The sequence below is a fragment of the Dipodomys merriami genome, unplaced genomic scaffold (genome assembly GCF_024711535.1).
Source record: "Dipodomys merriami isolate MVZ:Mamm:240054 unplaced genomic scaffold, mDipMer1.0.p SCAF_14, whole genome shotgun sequence".
NCBI lineage: Eukaryota > Metazoa > Chordata > Mammalia > Rodentia > Heteromyidae > Dipodomys > Dipodomys merriami.
Genome location: NW_027202715.1, coordinates 38666060 through 38675989, shown reverse-complemented (window position 1 = coordinate 38675989; position 9930 = coordinate 38666060). Strand labels below are relative to the sequence as shown.

The following is a 9930-nucleotide window of genomic DNA, read 5'->3' as shown; positions in this document are numbered from 1 at the left end:
TCTTAGAATCAGACTTTCTAAACTAAATCTGATATTTATAAAAATCTTCAAACAAACAACAGTTAGGCTGTGCTACTTTAACCTGTTATACAGGTTAAGAGGAGACAGAAAAAAAACAATGGTTTTCTAAGTAATGTATATAGATATTTGTTTTATTGTCTTTAAGCCATAAAATATGAAATATAAAATATGAAATAAGTAATAAAAGTAAAATATTATATAATGGGTGAAGGACACAAAGATACAGAATAATATATATTTATATGTATGTTTTTGTGCACTCAAGATAAAGAAGTCAATCTTACTAGAATAGAATGAAGGGGCTGGGAAGTTGGCTCAGTGGTAGAAGCGCTTGCCTTGCATGCCTGAGGCCCTGGGTTAGATTCCTCAGCACCACATAAGCAAAAGGAAAAAAGCCGGAAGTGGTGCTGTGGCTCAAGTGGTAGAGCGCTAGCCTTGAGCTGAAGAGCTGAGGGACAGCGTCCAGGCCCAGAGTTCAGGCCCCACGACCGGACCCAAAAAAAACTAGAATAGAATGAAAATAAGAAAACTTGCAATCAGACTACAAAAGGTATTACATATTTCTAAGGCCCAGTGTTGGCTAGTAAAGAAAATGAAGTCCTATAAAATAGTAACAATAGAAAAACAAGTTTGCACAACCTTTACAAAGAAAAGTTCATATGTATCTTCTGGGGAAGAGTACACAGACTTCTGATCCAGTAACACTTAGAAAATGAAGAATTATGCTACTGGATACTATGAGCCATACAAATTTTTGTCATTAGAAGCATTTTTGTAGCCGGGCACTGGTGGCTCATGCCTGTAACCCTAGCTACTAAGGAGGCTGAGATCTGAGGACTACAGTTCAAAGCCAGCCCTGGCAGGAAAGTCTGTGAGACTTTTATCTCCAATAAACCACCAGAAAACCAGAAGTGGCACTGTGGCTCAAGTGGTAGAGTGCTCGCCTTGAGATGAAGAGCTCAGGTACAGCGCTCAGGCCCAGAGTTCAAGCCCAGCAAGCGATTTAAAAAAAAAAAAAAAAGAAGCATTTTTGTTTGTTTAATTAATCTATGAAGAACAAGGCTATCTAAAAAGTAACGGGAGTTAATACTACCAAAATAGCAGGTATTTAACAAACAGTGGCTATGTAGTGTTATATTTAGTTTATATAGAAAAGACATTCAACCAGTAACATGCTTTTTTATCCTTGCAACACTGTAAAAAGACACCAAAACTAAGCCAGGCACCGGTGGCTCACTCCTGTAATCCTAGCTACTCAGGAGGCTGAGATCTGAGGATCATGGTTCAAAGCCAGCCTGAGAAAAGTCCGTTAGACTCTTATCTCCAATAAACTACTAGAAAACTAGAAGTGGCGCTATGCTCAAGTAGTAAGTATAGCACTCGTCTGAGCTGAAGAGCTGAGGGACAGTGCCCAGACCCAGAGTTCACACCCCACAACCGACAAAAAAAAAAAAGATACCAAAACTTGAAACATTAGTTTTCATTGTGTAGTTTCTTCTATATGCTATAAAAAAAAGTAGCAAGTACAATGTTGAACTATTCTTGCATTACTCATAACTATTCTTTTGGATTTTTTTTGGCAATGCTGAGTACTTCTTTAATAAAGTGTTAAGATTTGAGCTGATAAATTTTATTAATATTTTACTATTTTAATGTTAATATTGATATTAATAATTTTAAACCAATACTCATTTATCAGGCTAGCCTCAAACTCATGATCTTCTTATGTCAATTGGCCTCCCAACTGCTGGGATAACAGGTATGTGCTACCAGGGAATTTGTATTACAGGGAATTTGTAAAACAAACCAGAGTTTTCTCCATTTCATCCACTCTGAATTAGTTACTTCCTCTTATTGAAATGACCAGTACCACTATATAGGCCTAGTCATCTTTAAATTTTAAATCTTACACAACTTTTGTAAACTCTTCTATAGTTTCTGGACTCTTCAAATTCTCTACTACATGAGTCATTTTAGCAATTTAATTCTCCTTGGAATTAACTTAGTATTCTTGCATAAACTGTGTATTTAATCATCTATAGCCTGGTACTGGTGTCTCGTGACTGTAACCTATTCAGAAGGCTGAGTCCTGCCAGCCTAAGCAGAAAAGTTTGCAAGACTCAAATCTTCAATTAACTAGCAAATGCCATGCTGAAGGCATGGCTCAAGTGGTGGAGTGCCACCTGTAAGCAAGAAAGCAGAACAAATAGCTTGAGGCTCTTGAGTTCCAGTTTCAGTATCAGTATAGAAGGGAAGAGAAGGGAAGGGAAGGGGAGGAGAGGGGAGGAAAAGGAAGGGAGGAGTGGGGGAGGGGAGGGGTAGGAGGCAGGAAGGCAGGCGGGCAAGATGGGCACCAGTGGTTCATGCCTATAATCCTAGGTGAGATCTGAGGACTGCAGTTCAAAGTCAGCCCGGAAAGGAATGTCCATGAGACTCTTATCTCCAATTAACTACAAAAAACAGATAGTGTAGATTGGCTGAAGTGGGAAAGCACTAGACTTGAGCAGAAAAGCTCAGGGACAGAACCCAGACCCTGAGTTCAAGTCCCAGGTCCAGGAAAAAAAATCCATTCCCATCACCCCTCTTTCTCTTCTGTATATATAGTTCACTTAAATATCCAGAAATAGCCAAGCACCAGTAGCTCACGCCTGTAACCCTAGCTACTCAGGAGGCTGTGATCTGAGGATCACAGTTAAAAGCCAGCCAGGGCAAGTCCATGAGACTCTTATCTCTAATAAACCACTAGAAAACCGGAACTGGTGCTGTGGCTCAAGCGGTAGAGTGCTGCCTTGAACTGAAGAGCGCACAGACTGCGCCCAAGCCCAGGGTTCAAACTCTACAACCTACAAAAAAAAAAAAAAAAAACAGAAATAATAACACGATAAATTGTAGAATACATACATGAAAGTACATTCCAACTGAATATATGTACTGGACTGGAAAGATACTTACTGTGAATAACATTTTTAATTTTTTTTAGGTAGCATACTAAGGCATGCAATATATAATACTTAGTATATTCAGTATGTATATATTAATATTACACGATAATACATTTGTATGTTAATATATTACTATATTAATATTTAATTTGGGGGCAGTATCATAGTTTTTAAGCTCAGGCATTCAGGGCTTCAAGTTTGCTCTAATGGTACTCTACCACTTAAGCCATGACTCTAGTCCTGCTTTTGGCCAATTGTTTTTTATACCGTCTGGTCGACTATTCTGTCTGGACTGGCATCAGTTCTACTCCTGAATAACCAAGAACACAGGTGTAAGCCACTGCCACCTAGCAAGGGATAGCTTAAAGATTATTACACTTCAATTATCCAGGCACAAAAATGATGATAGCTTGGTACAGACAACTCGAAATGGTCAGATTTGAATTCATTTTAAAGCTAAAACCTATAAGCTGTGCTGACGTATTTTCTCCAAAAGAAAAGAGATATATCAAAGATAGCCACGAGCTCTTAATTACAGAGATAAAAGGCTATATGGGGGCTGGGAAGATGGCTGAGTGGTAGAGTGCTTGCCTTGCATGCATGAGCCCCTGGGTTAGATTCCTTAGCACCACATAAGCAGAAAAAGCTGAAAGTGGCATTGTGGCAAGTGGTAGAGCGTTAGCCCTGAGCTGAAGAGCTGAGGGACAGTGCCCAGACAAAGAGTTCAGGCCCCACAACCTCCAAAAAAAAAAAAAAAAAAAAAAAAAAAGGCTATATGGAATTATAACCAGAAAGTCTATTTTACACATGTAATATTTTGTGCCAGGCTTCCAGCTCTGCTCCACAGCTGGCATTCTACCACCTGAGCCACATCTCTAGTCTAGAATTTTGCTGGTTACATGGAGATAAGAAATTTATTACTTTTTTGCCCTGGCTAGCTTCAAATCACAATCTCAGTCTCCTAAACAAATTATAGGCAAAAGCCACAGAAGGCTGGCAGCCATGTAAAATTTAGTATGTCTATTTTGACACTCAAGTGGAAATTTGGAATGTGCCTCTGCATAAAGAATATGAAGATTTCACTGGAAGATAAAATTTCCAATTGTATTTATGTATTTGGTACAGACTGAAAACAAGGGGTGGGGGGGGTGGGAGGAAGAGAGAGAGAGAAATCCATAACCTGGGTCCCATAACTAAACATAAATTAGAATATAGTATTCTGAAAGTGGAAAAAAATTTCCCAGAATAAGGAACTGATCATCCCTGTGAAATTAGAAGAGGCTAAGAAATGATCACTAGATTTAATGTCAAGATCACTGCTGACATTGCTGAGAACAGCTTCAGTAGGGTTAATAATAGAGAAAGACTGACAAGCATGGAGTTAAGACAAAATGAGAAGTAGAGCTGTAATGTAAACAGGTAAGATCAGGGCTGAGAAGGTGGCTCAGTGGTAGAGTGCTTGCCTTGCATGTATGAGGACCTGGGTTCGATTCCTCAGCACCACATAAACAGAAAAAGCCGTAAATGGCGCTGTGGCTCAAGCAGTACAGCGCTCGCCTTGAGCTGAAGAGCTGAGGGACAGCGCCTAGGCCCAGAGTTCAGGTCCACGACCGGCAAAAAAAAAAAAAAAAAAAAAGAGGTAAGCTCAATAGGTAGAAGTTTCAATGGGTTTGTTGTATTGTTTGATTTTGTTTTTTAGAGGAAACTGCAGTATGCTTGTTTGTAAAATAAGCCAGTAACACTGGAAAAACTGACAATAAAGGAAATAAAATACAGTAGCAACATCCTTTAGTAGGTTAGAAGGGATAGAATCTAGCCAGTAAGTTTGACTTGAACATAGAAAGCAACACAGGGAGAATTCATTTACAGTGGAGGATGAAGATGCTAGCATAGTATATGGACTGCATGCTGTCTGTGTGGCTTAGAAATAAAATGGCTCATTAAGTCTTCCAAAGAAATTGGCAAACTACAATCCTGTAGGCCAATTTTGGCCTGCTGCCGGTTTCTGTAAATTAAGTTTCATTGAAACACAGCTACTCGCTCATTTACATTGTAATCTTCAGTTGCTTTTTCATGTTACAATAACCACTGATAGCTTCAACAGAAACCATACAGCCTCCCAAGTCATTGATAGTCAAAGTTTACTTAAGTTTAATATAATGGAATTTTCCCACAGTTACTCTAAGTTAAAAGTCAAAAAACTGAAGCTGGGTGCTAGTGGCTCATGCCTATAATTCTAACTACTTTAGAGGCTGAGATATGAGGAACAGAGTTCAAAGCTACCCTCAATTAACCGGCAAAAAAGGTGGACTGAAAGTGTCAACTAAGTGGTAGAGTGCCAGCCATAAATAAAAAGCCAAGCAAGAGCACAAGGCCCTAGTACTGACACCAAAAAAAGTCAGAAAAAGAAAACTTTTTTAAATCTTCAAGATAGATACATACGGGTTTTCACAATGAAATTTACAACACTTTATTTAGCTTTACATTTTACCATCACTAAAGTGGCAAAATATTATCTGCTCCAAACTCTGATCCTCTAATATCAGTCTTCTCAGGAGTTAGGATTACAAGCAAGAGCGATCAGTGATTGCCTACTGGTTATTTTCAGGTCAGGGTTTTTTCTCCACCCCAGCATGTGCCTGGATTGATCTGCCTACTTCAAACTTTCTGTCGTTACTGGAATTACAGGGCATGCATCACCAGATTCAGCTTCTCTCAATGGAGGTAGGAGTCTTGTGACTTTTTGTTTGGGCTATCCTAGAACTGACATCCTTCCAATCTTAGCCTCCCACATATTGTGGGATGATGGGCATATGTCACTACACATAACTATGGGTTAAGAAGGGGGTGTCTCACAAACAGAATATATTCTGTCTTGGCTGGCCTTGCACGACAATTCTCCCAATCTATCTCCCAAGTAGCTAGGATTACAGATATGAGCTCAGCTCGTATCTTTACCTCTTATTATTAAAAAAAGAAAACCACTAAAAATAGATTTTGTTAACAGTTAAACCAATCTTGATCAGGTTATAATCACTTCAAACTGTGGGGTTTAATTATTCTATATATATATATTTTTTTTTCTTTTTGCCAGTCCTAGGGCTTGAACTCAGGGCCTGGGCACTGTCCCTGAGCTTCTTCTCTCAAGGCTAGCACTCTACCACTTGAGCCACAGTGCCATGTCTGGCCTTTTCTGTTTTATGTTATACTGAGGAATTGAACCCGGGCCTTCATGCATGCTAAGCAAGCACTCTACCACTGAACCACATCCATCCAGCCCTATTCTATATTCTTATCAAAATTCATTCATAGGTCAAAACTCAGTCATACTTTCCTTCAAGAAGACTTAACTGTTAGCACTTTTAAGGTGAGATAAGTTTGGAGAACTTTTATGCATTTCTAAAATATTAAGCATTATGTTCAACACATGCTTGTTGATCTATGTAGACTATATAAAAGTATACTCTACTAGGTAAAGTCCACTCAGCCTAATACATATAATTCTTGATTATCCATGCACATGTACATATTGGTATCTAATAGACATTCAACTGTTTGGGAACTGGATGCATGTATAAATGATGAATGAAAAGCACCTTTAGTGGGACTGGGAAGGTGGTTCAGTGGTAGAGCGCTTGCCTTGCATGCATGAGGCCCTGGATTTGATTCCTCAGCACCACATAAGCAAAAAAGAAAAAAAGCCGGAAGTGGCACTGTGGCTCAAGTGGTAGAGGGCTAGCCTTGATCTGAAGAGCTGAGGGAAGAGTTCAGGCCCCACGACCAGAACCCCCCCCCCAAAAAAAGAAAAAAAAAGCACCTTTAGTAGGTGGAAGAAAAAGACTATATAGGATGTAAATTATCAACTTGAAATTTTACATCTTAAATTCATAAGGACTTTATAATTATTAGTACACTTTCTGCAGCAATGCAATTCAAACAGTTTAATAGACTATTAACCCAAGGAACAAGGACCACAAGGCGGCTCACAAAATCAAAACCACAGGTACCATAAACCATGATCCCTAAGATTGATGCTGGTGCTGTCACCATCTGTTTTCATCTCTATATGGCTTTACTTTTTCCCACAATAAATGAGCTTCTCATTCATGTGGGAAAGAATGTCACTAACCCTCTCCCTGATTAACAATTTGAGAAGAAAAAAAAAGAACCATCTTTTTCATAGCATTTACATGTCAATTCTAAAGGATTCTGACTGGTTCTGTTGAGTAACTGTTGCAATAGGGATGACTAGGCTTGGATGTTAAGATTATAATACTTGACTCATGGTCTTGACAAAAATAGTATGTATATCTTCTACCAGCCATATCATCTGCAACCAAGTTTAAATAGAAATTGATACATTACTGTATTTTGGAATTACTTAACTTTCTATGAAGCCATTTGTTTTCAGCTATTACTACCTCCTTTCTTCTTGCTGTTTTGTCAGTTCTAGGACTTGATCTCAGGGCCTGGGTGCTGCCCCTAGGCTTTTTTGTTCAAGGCTAGCCCTCTACCACTTTGAGCCACAGCTCCACTTACAGTTTTCAGGCAGTTAATTGAAGATAAAAGTCTCACAGACTTTCCTGTGCAGGCTGGCTTAGAACTCACATCTCAGCCTCCTGAGTAGCTAGGATTACAGGTATGAGCAACCAGTAACTGGCCCATTACTACCTCTTGAAATGAGATCTCTGTGAAGCCCAATTAACTTTAAGCTCTAATGCATTCACAATCATTCTATTATTCAGATGCTTTTTCATGTAGCAATACCAATCACACCATCAGATTTTGTTCACAATCTTTGAAGACAGAATAATCAAAATCATTTTGGTAAGTTATTATTCAGCAGCTTCTTTCTTACTTCACTACTATATCCAAAGCTTTCACTCTTCATTACATATTTTCTTTTTCTTTTTTGGCCAAGTCTTCTTTTGCTCAAGTCTAGTACCCTACCACTTGAGCCACAGCACCACTTCGGCCTTTTCTGTTATGTGGTACTGAGGAATCAAACTCAGGGCCTGATGCATGCTAGTCAAGCACTCTACCACTAATCCACATCTCCAGCCCCTATATTTTCTAAATCACTTGGCTCAAACACAGCATAGAAAACTTAATATTAAGCATTACTTTCTACTAAGGAACAACACAGTTTTACATGGTCAACCAAATGTTATGTGATTTACTAAACAATATTATTAATACATGTTTACTAACATAAATGATAGCCTGGTATCTCAACTCAGATTTGTTGTTCTCAATATAGTTGGCAGGAATTTCTTTTCCCTTTTTCTTTTCCCTTTCTTTCTTTACCTCTCTCTTTCTCTGTATCTCTCTCTCTTTCTTTCTCTGGGAGGAGGTGATATGAGTTTGAACTCAGGGCTTACTTGCTTGCTTGGTACTCTACCACTTGAGCCATGTTCCAGCCTGGATTTTTTTGCTAGTTATATTTAGAGATGGAGTCTTCTGGACTTTTCAGTGTTGGCTTTAAATTGAAATCCTCTGGATCTGGGTCCAAGTAGCTAGGATTACTTGCATAAACCACTAGTATCCAGCTCAGGCATACTTTTCTGACAAAAATAAAAATTCATGCTTTTGTGAAAAATGGTTCTGAAAAAGAAGCCATGTGCTGGTATTGTTCACAGAAGATCATGGTTATGATTCCTAGAGTAAGTACAGTAGTATAGTTGGCTTCAGCTATTTCAATAGTGACATACATAATCTTTATTCCTAATTTAGGGTTATACAAATATGTGTATTTCATGTATTGGCTACATAGTATTAAAAAATTCTTGAATTGACCAAGAACTTTGGGATTTCAAGCAACACTAGGAACAAAGGACTGAAATCCATGTGTCAAGGGTAAATAAACCACATTTTCTACTGCTATTCCATAGTTCCCCTCATACCAATTATTGTCCTTTTTTTTCATCAGGATAGATGATTGTCCACAAGAAACTAATCACAAAACTACAGTGATTCCCAAGTACCTTTTCTGATTCATAATGTAGATGCCATTAATCATAATGTAAATATGTTTGTGTATTTTTTTTCTTTTAGGTGCATTATTTAGCACTTGCTAGAGTAAAACACAGACATTCTTCTGGTCATTTATCTGGCTTTGAAACATGTTTCTATCATATTCATCTCCATTATTCATGACCCAGGAGCCGTTAATAAAAAATCTACACTTAGAAGAATGACATAGTTTAAAGCCATCTTTAGAACTCTAATGTGAAACTATAAAACCAAAAATTACTTTTCTGCTTGCATTAAAATGAAAACCCATGTATAACTGTCTTACTGCGGCCAAAAATAAGACTCTCAACTTTTAGCTTACAAAAAATTCATGTGTATGTTAACTATTTTAGATTTACTCCACTGTTCAAAACTTAGAAACTACTTAACAGACTATACTACAGTATTTTAATCCTCACCTTTCTTCAAGGAACAGAAGGCACAAAATTTAATGTTCGACAATATCACAAGCAGGAACCATATCAAGAGACAGTATCTGGAAATGAAAAACAAGTATTTAAAATTTTTGACAGTAAAAACTGTTAGTAAATATATCAGTGGTAGTGGGGACTAAACCCAAGCCTTAAGCATACTAGGCAAGTACTCTACCACTTGAGCCACATTCCTAACACTTTCATTTGTATTTTGTTCTTGAAATAGGATCCCAAGCTAGCCTCAAACTCTCAATTTTCCTGTCTCTTCCCCCAGAATATCTGGTATTACAGGTGTTATTCACCATGCCCAGCTTTTCTGTATTTTTTATTCAATTATACTTTACATTCAGCTTATGTGTATCAAATAATTGAAGGGAGAAAACAACCTCTGAATTTAGTGATAATACCACAAATTTATGAAAAGTCACAACTAAAGCTTAGAATTAAGCTAATTTATTATCTTTATTTAATACAAGTAGAGCAATTTGTTTTGCCCTAAATCACAGATCTAGTATTTGTTT

General features: G+C 37.9%; 1 protein-coding gene across 4 annotated transcripts in view; it reads right to left on the bottom strand.

Moving 5' to 3' along the window:
* LOC138826170 (DNA nucleotidylexotransferase-like) overlaps window positions 1–9930 on the bottom strand; it is a 120787-nt gene that overhangs the window by 107210 nt on the left and 3647 nt on the right. For all 4 annotated transcript variants that reach the window (XM_070021312.1, XM_070021313.1, XM_070021311.1 and 1 more), the window contains exon 2: window positions 9395–9471. The gene's annotated coding sequence lies outside the window, so the exon portion shown is untranslated. The remainder of the gene's footprint in view (window positions 1–9394; window positions 9472–9930) is intronic.